This window comes from Oncorhynchus nerka, linkage group LG2 (genome assembly GCF_034236695.1).
Source record: "Oncorhynchus nerka isolate Pitt River linkage group LG2, Oner_Uvic_2.0, whole genome shotgun sequence".
In the NCBI taxonomy this organism is placed as follows: Eukaryota; Metazoa; Chordata; class Actinopteri; order Salmoniformes; family Salmonidae; genus Oncorhynchus; species Oncorhynchus nerka.
Window position 1 is genome coordinate 5235080 of NC_088397.1, and position 14083 is coordinate 5249162.

The following is a 14083-nucleotide window of genomic DNA, read 5'->3' on the forward strand; positions in this document are numbered from 1 at the left end:
TCCACATTACTAGAGTGACTAGTGTTCCACATTATTAGAGTGACTAGTGTTACATTATTAGAGTGAGTGACTAGAGTGACTAGTGTTCCACATTATTAGAGTGACTAGTGTTATTAGAGTGACTAGTGTTCCACATTATTGAGAGTTATTCTAGTTTCCACATTACTAGAGTGACTAGTGTTCCATTATAGAGTGACTATTATATCAAGTTATTAGAGTGACTAGTGTTCATTATTAGAGTGACATTATTAGAGTGACTAGTGTTCTACATTATTAGAGTGACTAGTGTTCTACATTACTAGAGTGACTAGTGTTCCACATTATTAAAGTGACTAGTGTTCCACCTTATTAGAGTGACTAGTGTTATTAGAGTGACTAGTGTTCCACATTATTAGAGTGACTAGTGTTCTACATTACTAGAGTGACTGTTCATCGACTACAGCTCGGCATTCAACACCATAGTACCCTCCTTACTGAAAACAGGTATGATATGAATATATATTTAGTCTCATACTTACTGAAAACAGGTATGATATGAATATGAATATGTATTCGGTCTCATACTTACTGAAAACAGGTATGATATGAATATGAATATGTATTCGGTCTCATACTTACTGAAAACAGGTATGATATGAATATGTATTCAGTCTCATACTTACTGAAGACAGGTATGATATGAATATGAATGTGTATTCAGTCTCATACTTACTGGAAGCAGGTATGATATGAATATGAATATGTATTCTTCTCATACTTACTGAAAACAGGTATGAAATGATTATGTATTTAGGCTCATACTTACTGAAAACAGGTATGATATGAATATGTATTCAGTCTCATACTTACTGAAAACAGGTATGATATGAATATGAATATGTATTCGGTCTCATACTTACTGATAACAGGTATGATATGAATATGTATTCTTCTCATACTTACTGAAAACAGGTATGATATGAATATGTATTCAGTCTCATACTCACTGAAAACAGGTATGATATGAATATGTATTTAGTCTCATACTTACTGATAACAGGTATGATATGAATATGTATTCAGTCTCATACTTACTGATAACAGGTATGATATTAATATGTATTCAGTCTCATACTTACTGAAAACAGGTATGATATGATTATGTATTCAGTCTCATACTTACTGATAACAGGTATGATATGAATATGTATTTAGTCTCATACTTACTGATAACAGGTATGATATGAATATGTATTCAGTCTCATACTTACTGATAACAGGTATGATATTAATATGTATTCGGACTCATACTTACTGAAAAGAGGTATACACACACAGGTTCTGATCCAAGGCACATATTTCTAAGTGGGTCGCTAGTTTATATTAGAACAGAGTGTATGTACGCTGAGTGTGCGAGGCTACGATCCCTTATTGATGTCACTTGTTAAATCCACTTCAATCAGTGTAGATGAAAGGGGAGGAGATCACATTACTTCCCCAGATAATTATCTTCGGTCATCGTCACAGCCGTGTATATTCCCCCTTATGCCGGCACCATGACGGCTCTCAAGCAACTACATTGGACTTCTGCAAACTGGAAACCACATATCCTGAGGCCTCATTTATTGTAGCTGGGGACTTTAACAAAGCACATTTTAGGAAAACGCTACGCAAGTTCTATCAACACATTGCCTGCAATACTCACGCTTCAAAAACTCTCGACTGTTGTTACATTGTTACCATTGTTATGGCTACAAGGCCCTCCCTGCTATCCCTTCAGCAAATCAGATCACGACTCCATTCCGACTAGCTGGCCGGGTGTGTTTTACGGACATATTCAATCAATCCCCTATACCAGTCTGCTGTTCCCACATGCTTCAAGAGGGCCACCATTGTTCCTGTTCCCAAGAAAGCTAAGGTAACTGAGCTAAACGACTACCGCCCATAGCACTCACTTCCGTCATCATGAAGTGCTTTGAGAGACTAGTCAAGGACCATATCACCTCCACCCTACCTGACACCCTAGACCCACTCCAATTTGCTTACCGCCCAAATAGGTCCACAGACGATGCAATCTCAACCACACTGCACACTGCCCTAACCCACCTGGACAAGAGGAATACCTATGTGAGAATGCTGTTCATCGACTACAGCTCGGCATTCAACACCATAGTACCCTCCAAGCTCGTCATCAAGCTCGAGACCCTGGGTCTCGACCCCGCCCCTGTGCAACTGGGTACTGGACTTCCTGACGGGCCGCCCCCAGGTGGTGAGGGTAGGCAACAACATCTCCTCCCCGCTGATCCTCAACACGGGGCCCCACAAGGTGCGTTCTGAGCCCTCTCCTGTACTCCCTGTTCACCCACGACTGCGTGGCCACGCACGCTCCAACTCAATCATCAAGTTTGCGGACGACACAACAGTGGTAGGCTTGATTACCAACAACGACGAGACGGCCTACAGGGAGGAGGTGAGGGCCCTCGGGAGTGTGGTGTCAGGAAAATAACCTCACTCAACGTCAACAAAACTAAGGAGATGATTGTGGACTTCAGGAAACAGCAGAGGGAACACCCCCTATCCACATCGATGGAACAGTAGTGGAGAGGTAGCAAGTTTTAAGTTCCTCGGCATACACATCACAGACAAACTGAATTGGTCCACTCACACTGACAGCGTCGTGAAGAAGGCGCAGCAGTGCCTCTTCAACCTCAGGAGGCTGAAGAAATTCGGCTTGTCACCAAAAGCACTCACAAACTTCTACAGATGCACAATCGAGAGCATCCTGGCGGGCTGTATCACCGCCTGGTACGGCAACTGCTCCGCCCTCAACCGTAAGGCTCTCCAGAGGGTAGTGAGGTCTGCACAACGCATCACCGGGGGCAAACTACCTGCCCTCCAGGACACCTACACCACCCGATGTTACAGGAAGGCCATAAAGATCATCAAGGACATCAACCACCCGAACCACTGCCTGTTCACCCCGCTATCATCCAGAAGGCGAGGTCAGTACAGGTGCATCAAAGCTGGGACCGAGAGACTGAAAAACAGCTTCTATCTCAAGGTCATCAGACTGTTAAACAGCCACCACTAACATTGAGTGGCTGCTGCCAACACACTGACTCTTTAATTTACTTTTTAAATTTATGAACATTTGAACATCTTGGCCATGTTCTGTTATAATCTCCACCCGGCACAGCCAGAAGAGGACTGGCCACCCCACATAGCCTGGTTCCTCTCTAGGTTTCTTCCTAGGTTTTGGCCTTTCTAGGGAGATTTTCCTAGCCACCGTGCTTCTACACCTGCATTGCTTGCTGTTTGGGGTTTTAGGCTGGGTTTCTGTACAGCACTTTGAGATATCAGCTGATGTACGAAGGGCTATATAAATACATTTGATTTGATTTGATTTGATACAGCCCCACAAGATACTCTCAAAAGTTTGTGAGGGTCTTTGGGGCCAAGCCAAATTTCTTCAGCCTCCTGAGGTTGAAGAGGCGCTGTTGTGCCTTCTTTATCACACTGTGTTGCCAAAGGGAGGGTGGGGGAGGGCCTTGTAGTGGCATAGACACAGTGGAGGAGAGAGAGAGAGAGGGAGAGAGGGAGGGAGAGAGAGAGAGAGGGAAAGAGAGAGAGAGAGAGACAGAGAGAGAGGGGGAGAGAGAGAGAGAGGGAGAGAGAGAGGGAGAGAGAGAGAGAAAGTGAGAGAGGGGAGAGGGGGGGAGAGAGAGAGAGGGAGAGGGAGAGAGAGAGAGAGAGAGAGAGAGAGGAGAGAGAGGGAGAGGGAGAGAGAGAGAGAGAGAGAGAGAGGGGGGAGAGAGAGAGAGAGAGACTATAGTCAATGTGTTGATAGAACTTCGGTTGCGATTTCCTCAAATTTTCAGTGTTAAAATCCCCAGCTAGAATAAAAGCGGCCTCAACGTATGTGGTTTCCAGTTTGCATAAAGTCCAGTGTAGTTCCTTCATGGCCGTCGGGGTATGTGCTTGAGGGGGAATATACATGGTCGTGACAATAACGAAAAAGAGAATTATCTTGGGATGCAATGCGGCATTTGATTGTGAGGTTTTCTAGGTTGGGTGAACAAAAGGACTTGAGTTTCTGCACGTTATCACAATCATACTGTCATGAAACCACCACCTTTCTTCCCAGACAGTTCTTCATCCCTGTCTGCACGATGTACAGATGTATGTTACAGTCCCTGATGTCGCTCTGGAAGGAGATCCTCGCCCTGATCTCATCTACTTGTATTGTCCAGAGACTGAACATTAGTGAGTAATATACTCGGGAGTGGTGGGTGGTGTGCCCCGCCTCCTGAGTCGGACTAGAATTCCACTCCGAATACCTCTTCTCCATCGGCGGAAACTTGGAGCTCTGGGATAGGTTCAATTGCCTTGGGGGTAATGAACAAAGCATCCAATCAGGGAAACCTGGAGCTCTGGGATAGGTTCAATTGCCTTGGGGGTAACGAACAAAGCATCCAATCAGGGAAAGTCGTATTCCCAGGTCGTAATGCTGGCGAATTATCATCGCTCTGATGTCCAAAATATATTTCTGGCTGTATGTAAATAACCCTGTATGTAATAACCCCGTATGTAAATAACCCTGTATGTAAATAACCCTGTATGTAATAACCCTGTATGTAAATAACCCTGTATGTAATAACCCTGTATGTAAATAACCCTGTATGTAATAACCCTGTATGTAATAACCCTGTATGTAAATAACCCTGTATGTAATAACCCTGTATGTAAATAACCCTGTATGTAATAACCCTGTATGTAATAACCCTGTATGTAAATAACCCTGTATGTAATAACCCTGTATGTAATAACCCTGTATGTAATAACCCTGTATGTAAATAACCCTGTATGTAATAACCCTGTATGTAAATAACCCTGTATGTAATAACCCTGTATGTAATAACCCTGTATGTAATAACCCTGTATGTAATAACCCTGTATGTAAATAACCCTGTATGTAATAACCCTGTATGTAAATAACCCTGTATGTAATAACCCTGTATGTAATAACCCTGTATGTAATAACCCTGTATGTAATAACCCTGTATGTAATAACCCCGTATGTAAATAACCCTGTATGTAATAACCCTGTATGTAATAACCCTGTATGTAATAACCCTGTATGTAAATAACCCTGTATGTAAATAACCCTGTATGTAATAACCCTGTATGTAATAACCCTGTATGTAATAACCCTGTATGTAATAACCCTGTATGTAAATAACCCTGTATGTAAATAACCCTGTATGTAATAACCCTGTATGTAATAACCCTGTATGTAAATAACCCTGTATGTAATAACCCTGTATGTAAATAACCCTGTATGTAATAACCCTGTATGTAATAACCCTGTATGTAAATAACCCTGTATGTAATAACCCTGTATGTAATAACCCTGTATGTAATAACCCTGTATGTAAATAACCCTGTATGTAATAACCCTGTATGTAAATAACCCTGTATGTAATAACCCTGTATGTAATAACCCTGTATGTAAATAACCCTGTATGTAATAACCCTGTATGTAAATAACCCTGTATGTAAATAACCCTGTATGTAATAACCCTGTATGTAATAACCCTGTATGTAAATAACCCTGTATGTAATAACCCTGTATGTAATAACCCTGTATGTAATAACCCTGTATGTAATATCCCCGTATGTAAATAACCCTGTATGTAATAACCCTGTATGTAAATAACCCTGTATGTAATAACCCTGTATGTAAATAACCCTGTATGTAATAACCCTGTATGTAATAACCCTGTATGTAATAACCCTGTATGTAAATAACCCTGTATGTAAATAACCCTGTATGTAATAACCCTGTATGTAATAACCCTGTATGTAATATCCCTGTATGTAATAACCCTGTATGTAATAACCCTGTATGTAAATAACCCTGTATGTAAATAACCCTGTATGTAATAACCCTGTATGTAAATAACCCTGTATGTAAATAACCCCAATAAAAGTTAACACATTGAAACAAAATATACAGTGAAGTTGTTTAGGAGCTAGAAGCAGAGGTGCCATATCTGTCTTGAATACTTCAGATGGAAAACATTCAATTGACATACGGTATGATGAACTTCCTGTCAATATTCAGTTAAAGTCTTGAATACTTCAGATGGAAAACATTCAATTGACATACGGTATGATGAACTTCCTGTCAATATTCAGTTAAAGTCTTGAATACTTCAGATGGAAAACATACGGTATGATGACATACGGTATGATGAACTTCCTGTCAATGTCTCTTTCTATAAATAAAGTTAATTTATTTTAAATTCTAAGATGTGAGGGCTGCCTCTGTATCTAATAATATGTCCTTGACTGTTTTTCAGCTCTTGACGGTTTATTTTGTATTTTTCTTGTGTTTTGGACCAATAGTCTGTCTTCCCCTTGAATCCCACAGTGACACTATGAATATGATTGACGTTGTGAGTTTGGAGGGTGACGCCTGAGATACACAGACGGACATCAGGTCAGAATACAATTTACCCTGGAGACAAACACACGCACAGACGGACATCAGGTCAGAATACAATTTACCCTGGAGACAAACACACACATGCACAACGCACAGACACAGACACACACACACACACACACACACACACACACAAATAGCCTTCCCTGGAGGCTAAAGCAATCTCGTCACTCGGAAGACAACAAAATATAAATTAATACAATTTCTCATAGCGACAATTTTGCCTTTGATTAAAAAGGACTGCGAGGCAGCTAATTTGAATTGTTTAAGTACAGAGATAACAACGCTGTAGTCAACCGCATACCAAATGGCACTGTATGTGTATTTCTATTCATTATGGATCCACATCTTTTATTTATTTTATTTAACTAGGCAAGGCAGTTAAGAACAAATTCTTATTTTCAATGACAGCCTAGGAACAGTGGGTTAACTGCCTGTTCAGGGGCTGAACAACAGATTTGTACCTTGTCAGCTCGGGGGTTTGAACTTGCAACCTTCCGGTTACTAGTCCAACGCTCTAAGCAATAGGCTACTCTTCCTGGGGTTTATTATGGATCCACATTTACTCTTCCTGGGGTTTATTATGGATCCACATTTACTCTTCCTGGGGTTTATTATGATCCACCTCTACTCTGCCTGGGGTTTATTATGGATCCACATTCACTCTTCCTGGGGTTTATTATGGATCCACATTTACTCTTCCTGGGGTTTATTATGGATCCACATTTACTCTTCCTGGGGTTTATTATGGATCCACATTTACTCTTCCTGGGGTTTATTATGGATCCACATTTACTCTTCCTGGGGTTTATTATGGATCCACCTCTACTCTTCCTGGGGTTTATTATGGATCCACCTCTACTCTTCCTGGGGTTTATTATGATCCACCTCTACTCTGCCTGGGGTTTATTATGGATCCACATTCACTCTTCCTGGGGTTTATTATGGATCCACATTTACTCTTCCTGGGGTTTATTATGGATCCACATTTACTCTTCCTGGGGTTTATTATGGATCCACATTTACTCTTCCTGGGGTTTATTATGGATCCACATTTACTCTTCCTGGGGTTTATTATGGATCCACCTCTACTCTTCCTGGGGTTTATTATGGATCCACATTTACTCTTCCTGGGGTTTATTATGATCCACATTTACTCTTCCTGGGGTTTATTATGGATCCACCTCTACTCTTCATGGGGTTTATTATGGATCCACATTTACTCTGCCTGGGGTTTATTATGGATCCACCTCTACTCTTCCTGGGGTTTATTATGGATCCACATTTACTCTTCCTGGGGTTTATTATGATCCACATTTACTCTTCCTGGGGTTTATTATGGATCCACCTCTACTCATCCTGGGGTTTATTATGGATCCACATTTACTCTTCCTGGGGTTTATTATGGATCCACCTCTACTCTTCCTGGGGTTTATTATGGATCCACATTTACTCTTCCTGGGGTTTATTATGGATCCACATTCACTCTTCCTGGGGTTTATTATGGATCCACATTTACTCTTCCTGGGGTTTATTATGGATCCACATCTACTCTTCCTGTGGTTTATTGTGATCCACCTCTACTCTGCCTGGGGTTTATTATGGATCCACATTCACTCTTCCTGGGGTTTATTATGGATCCACATTTACTCGTCCTGGGGTTTATTATGATCCACATTTACTCTTCCTGGGGTTTATTATGGATCCACATTCACTCTTCCTGGGGTTTATTATGGATCAACATTTACTCTTCCTGGGGTTTATTATGGATCCACATCTACTCTTCCTGGGGTCCAGCAAAATTAGCGCTGTTATACAGTATTCTAAATATTACAATACATTCTAAACAGATTTGAACAACACATGGAGTGTGTGCCCTCAGGCCACTACTTTACTAGCACATATCTACAACACAAACATCCCATGTGTACGTGTGTGTATAGAGCGTATTTTATCGTGTCTGTGTCTATGTTTGTGTCTCTTCACAGTCCCTGCTGTTCCATAAGGGGTTATCTGTTTTTTTTATCTAATGAGTTACTCGATGTGGAATAGAGTTCCATGTAGTTATGGCTCTATGTAGTACTGTGGAATAGAGTTCCATGTAGTCGTGGCTCTATGTAGTACTGTGGAATAGAGTTCCATGTAGTCGTGGCTCTATGTAGTAGTGTGGAATAGAGTTCCATGTAGTCATGGCTCTATGTAGTACTGTGGAATAGAGTTCCATGTAGTCATGGCTCTATGTAGTACTGTGGAATAGAGTTCCATGTAGTCGTGGCTCTATGTAGTACTGTGGAATAGAGTTCCATGTAGTCATGGCTCTATGTAGTACTGTGGAATAGAGTTCCATGTAGTCGTGGCTCTATGTAGTACTGTGGAATAGAGTTCCATGTAGTCGTGGCTCTATGTAGTACTGTGGAATAGAGTTCCATGTAGTCATGGCTCTATGTAGTACTGTGGAATAGAGTTCCATGTAGTCGTGGCTCTATGTAGTACTGTGGAATAGAGTTCCATGTAGTCATGGCTCTATGTAGTACTGTGGAATAGAGTTCCATGTAGTCATGGCTCTATGTAGTACTGTGGAATAGAGTTCCATGTAGTCGTGGCTCTATGTAGTACTGTGGAATAGAGTTCCATGTAGTCGTGGCTCTATGTAGTACTGTGGAATAGAGTTCCATGTAGTCATGGCTCTATGTAGTACTGTGGAATAGAGTTCCATGTAGTCGTGGCTCTATGTAGTACTGTGGAATAGAGTTCCATGTAGTCATGGCTCTATGTAGTACTGTGGAATAGAGTTCCATGTAGTCATGGCTCTATTTAGTACTGTGGAATAGAGTTCCATATAGTCATGGCTCTATGTAGTACTGTGGAATAGAGTTCCATGTAGTCATGGCTCTATGTAGTACTGTGGAATAGAGTTCCATGTAGTCGTGGCTCTATGTAGTACTGTGGAATAGAGTTCCATATAGTCATGGCTCTATTTAGTACTGTGGAATAGAGTTCCATATAGTCATGGCTCTATGTAGTACTGTGGAATAGAGTTCCATGTAGTCGTGGCTCTATGTAGTACTGTGGAATAGAGTTCCATATAGTCATGGCTCTATTTAGTACTGTGGAATAGAGTTCCATGTAGTCGTGGCTCTATGTAGTACTGTGGAATAGAGTTCCATATAGACATGGCTCTATGTAGTACTGTGGAATAGAGTTCCATGTAGTCGTGGCTCTATGTAGTACTGTGGAATAGAGTTCCATATAGTCATGGCTCTATTTAGTACTGTGGAATAGAGTTCCATATAGTCATGGCTCTATGTAGTACTGTGGAATAGAGTTCCATGTAGTCGTGGCTCTATGTAGTACTGTGGAATAGAGTTCCATATAGTCATGGCTCTATTTAGTACTGTGGAATAGAGTTCCATGTAGTCATGGCTCTATGTAGTACTGTGGAATAGAGTTCCATATAGTCATGGCTCTATTTAGTACTGTGGAATAGAGTTCTATATAGTCATGGCTCTATTTAGTACTGTGGAATAGAGTTCCATATAGTCATGGCTCTATGTAGTACTGTGGAATAGAGTTCCATGTAGTCGTGGCTCTATGTAGTACTGTGGAATAGAGTTCCATGTAGTCGTGGCTCTATGTAGTACTGTGGAATAGAGTTCCATGTAGTCATGGCTCTATGTAGTACTGTGGAATAGAGTTCCATGTAGTCGTGGCTCTATGTAGTACTGTGGAATAGAGTTCCATGTAGTCATGGCTCTATGTAGTACTGTGGAATAGAGTTCCATGTAGTCGTGGCTCTATGTAGTACTGTGGAATAGAGTTCCATGTAGTCATGGCTCTATGTAGTACTGTGGAATAGAGTTCCATGTAGTCATGGCTCTATTTAGTACTGTGGAATAGAGTTCCATATAGTCATGGCTCTATGTAGTACTGTGGAATAGAGTTCCATGTAGTCATGGCTCTATGTAGTACTGTGGAATAGAGTTCCATGTAGTCGTGGCTCTATGTAGTACTGTGGAATAGAGTTCCATGTAGTCGTGGCTCTATGTAGTACTGTGGAATAGAGTTCCATGTAGTCATGGCTCTATGTAGTACTGTGGAATAGAGTTCCATGTAGTCGTGGCTCTATGTAGTACTGTGGAATAGAGTTCCATGTAGTCATGGCTCTATGTAGTACTGTGGAATAGAGTTCCATGTAGTCGTGGCTCTATGTAGTACTGTGGAATAGAGTTCCATGTAGTCATGGCTCTATGTAGTACTGTGGAATAGAGTTCCATGTAGTCATGGCTCTATTTAGTACTGTGGAATAGAGTTCCATGTAGTCATGGCTCTATTTAGTACTGTGGAATAGAGTTCCATATAGTCATGGCTCTATGTAGTACTGTGGAATAGAGTTCCATGTAGTCATGGCTCTATGTAGTACTGTGGAATAGAGTTCCATGTAGTCGTGGCTCTATGTAGTACTGTGGAATAGAGTTCCATGTAGTCGGGCTCTATGTAGTACTGTGGAATAGAGTTCCATGTAGTCATGGCTCTATGTAGTACTGTGGAATAGAGTTCCATGTAGTCGTGGCTCTATGTAGTACTGTGGAATAGAGTTCCATGTAGTCATGGCTCTATGTAGTACTGTGGAATAGAGTTCCATGTAGTCGTGGCTCTATGTAGTACTGTGGAATAGAGTTCCATGTAGTCATGGCTCTATGTAGTACTGTGGAATAGAGTTCCATGTAGTCATGGCTCTATTTAGTACTGTGGAATAGAGTTCCATATAGTCATGGCTCTATGTAGTACTGTGGAATAGAGTTCCATGTAGTCATGGCTCTATGTAGTACTGTGGAATAGAGTTCCATGTAGTCGTGGCTCTATGTAGTACTGTGGAATAGAGTTCCATATAGTCATGGCTCTATTTAGTACTGTGGAATAGAGTTCCATATAGTCATGGCTCTATGTAGTACTGTGGAATAGAGTTCCATGTAGTCGTGGCTCTATGTAGTACTGTGGAATAGAGTTCCATATAGTCATGGCTCTATTTAGTACTGTGGAATAGAGTTCCATGTAGTCGTGGCTCTATGTAGTACTGTGGAATAGAGTTCCATATAGTCATGGCTCTATGTAGTACTGTGGAATAGAGTTCCATGTAGTCGTGGCTCTATGTAGTACTGTGGAATAGAGTTCCATATAGTCATGGCTCTATTTAGTACTGTGGAATAGAGTTCCATATAGTCATGGCTCTATGTAGTACTGTGGAATAGAGTTCCATGTAGTCGTGGCTCTATGTAGTACTGTGGAATAGAGTTCCATATAGTCATGGCTCTATTTAGTACTGTGGAATAGAGTTCCATGTAGTCATGGCTCTATGTAGTACTGTGGAATAGAGTTCCATATAGTCATGGCTCTATTTAGTACTGTGGAATACAGTTCTATATAGTCATGGCTCTATTTAGTACTGTGGAATAGAGTTCCATATAGTCATGGCTCTATGTAGTACTGTGGAATAGAGTTCCATGTAGTCGTGGCTCTATGTAGTACTGTGGAATAGAGTTCCATGTAGTCGTGGCTATACCCTCACCCCTCTCCTCTCTCCCCTCTGTCCTCCCTATACCCTCACCCCTCTCCTCTCTCCCCTCTTTCCTCCCTATACCCTCACCCCTCTCCTCTCTCCCCTCTGTCCTCCCTATACCCTCACCCCTCTCCTCTCTCCCCTCTTTCCTCCCTATACCCTCACCCCTCTCCTCTCTCCCTCTTTCCTCCCTATACCCTCACCCTCTCCTCTCTCCCTCTGTCCTCCCTATACCCTCACCCCTCTCCTCTCCCCCTTTTCCTCCCTATACCCTCACCCCTCCCTCTCTCCCCTCTGTCCTCCCCTATACCCCTCACCCTCTCCTCTCTCCCTCTCTTTCCTCCCTATACCCTCACCCCTCTCCTCTCTCCTCTGTCCTCCCTATACCCTCACCCCTCCTCTCTCCCCCCTTTCCTCCCTATACCCTCACCCCTCTCCTCTCCCCTCTGTCCTCCCTATACCCCTCACCCTCTCCCTCTCTCCCCTCTTTCCTCCCTATACCCTCACCCCTCTCCTCTCTCCCCTCTTCCTCCCTATACCCTCACCCCTCTCCTCTCTCCCTCTTCCTCCCTATACCCTCACCCTCTCCTCTCTCCCCTCTGTCCTCCCTATACCCTCACCCCCTCTCCTCTCTCCCCTCTTTCCTCCCTATACCCTCACCCCTCTCCTCTCTCCCCTCTGTCCTCCCTATACCCTCACCCCTCCCTCTCCCCTCTTCCTACCTATACCCCTCACCCCCCTCTCCTCTCTCCCCTCTGTCCTCCCTATACCCCCTCACCCCTCTCCTCTCTCCCTCTTTTCCTCCCTATACCCTCACCCCTCTCCTCTCTCCCTCTTTCCTCCCTATACCCTCACCCCTCTCCTCTCTCCCTCTGTCCTCCCTATACCCTCACCCCTCTCCTCTCTCCCCTCTTTCCTCCCTATACCTCACCCCTCTCCTCTCTCCCCCTCTGTCCTCCCTATACCCTCACCCCTCTCCTCTCTCCCCTCTTTCCTCCCTATACCCTCACCCCTCTCCCTCTCCCCTCTGTCCTCCCTATACCCTCACCCCTCTCCTCTCTCCCCTCTTTCCTCCTCCCTATACCCTCACCCCTCTCCTCTCTCCCCTCTGTCCTCCCTATACCCTCACCCCTCTCCTCTCTCCCCCTTTCCTCCCTATACCTCACCCCCCTCTCCTCTCTCCCCCTCTTTCCTCCCTATACCCTCACCCCTCTCCCTCTCTCCCCTCTTTCCTCCCTATACCCTCACCCCTCTCTCTCTCCCCTCTGTCCTCCCTATACCTCACCCCCTCTCCCTCTCCCTCTTCCTCCCTATACCCTCACCCCCCTCTCCTCTCTCCCCTCTTTCCTCCCTATACCCTCACCCCTCTCCTCTCTCCCTCTTCCTCCCTATACCCTCACCCCTCTCCTCTCTCCTTCTGTCCTCCCTATACCCTCACCCCCTCTCCTCTCTCCCCTCTTCCTCCCTATACCCTCACCCCTCTCCTCTCTCCCTCTGTCCTCCCTATACCCTCACCCCTCTCCTCCTCTCCCCTCTTTCCTCCCTATACCCCTCCCTCTCCTCTCTCCCCCTGTCCTCCCTATACTCACCCCTCTCTCCTCTCCCCTCTTTCCTCCCCTATACCCTCACCCCTCTCCTCTCTCCCCTCTGTCCTCCCTATACCCTCACCCCTCTCCTCTCTCCCCTCTGTCCTCCCTATACCCTCACCCCTCTCCTCTCTCCCCTCTTTCCTCCCTATACCCTCACCCCTCTCCTCTCTCCCCTCTGTCCTCCCTATACCCTCACCCCTCTCCTCTCTACCCTCTGTCCTCCCCCATAATGACCTCAGATCATTTCCTGTTCCACCTTCTTGGGAAGCAAGAAGAAAACAAGCCTATACCCTCTCCCCTCTCCCCTCTCCCCTCTAACACCTGAGGAGGAGGTATATATGCTGACACCTTCTTGGGAAGCAGGCATGGTAATATGACCATGTTGTATTTAGAAAACAAGCTAGAGGGAAAGATATAACACCAATAACATATGTGTAGTACTGTGGAATA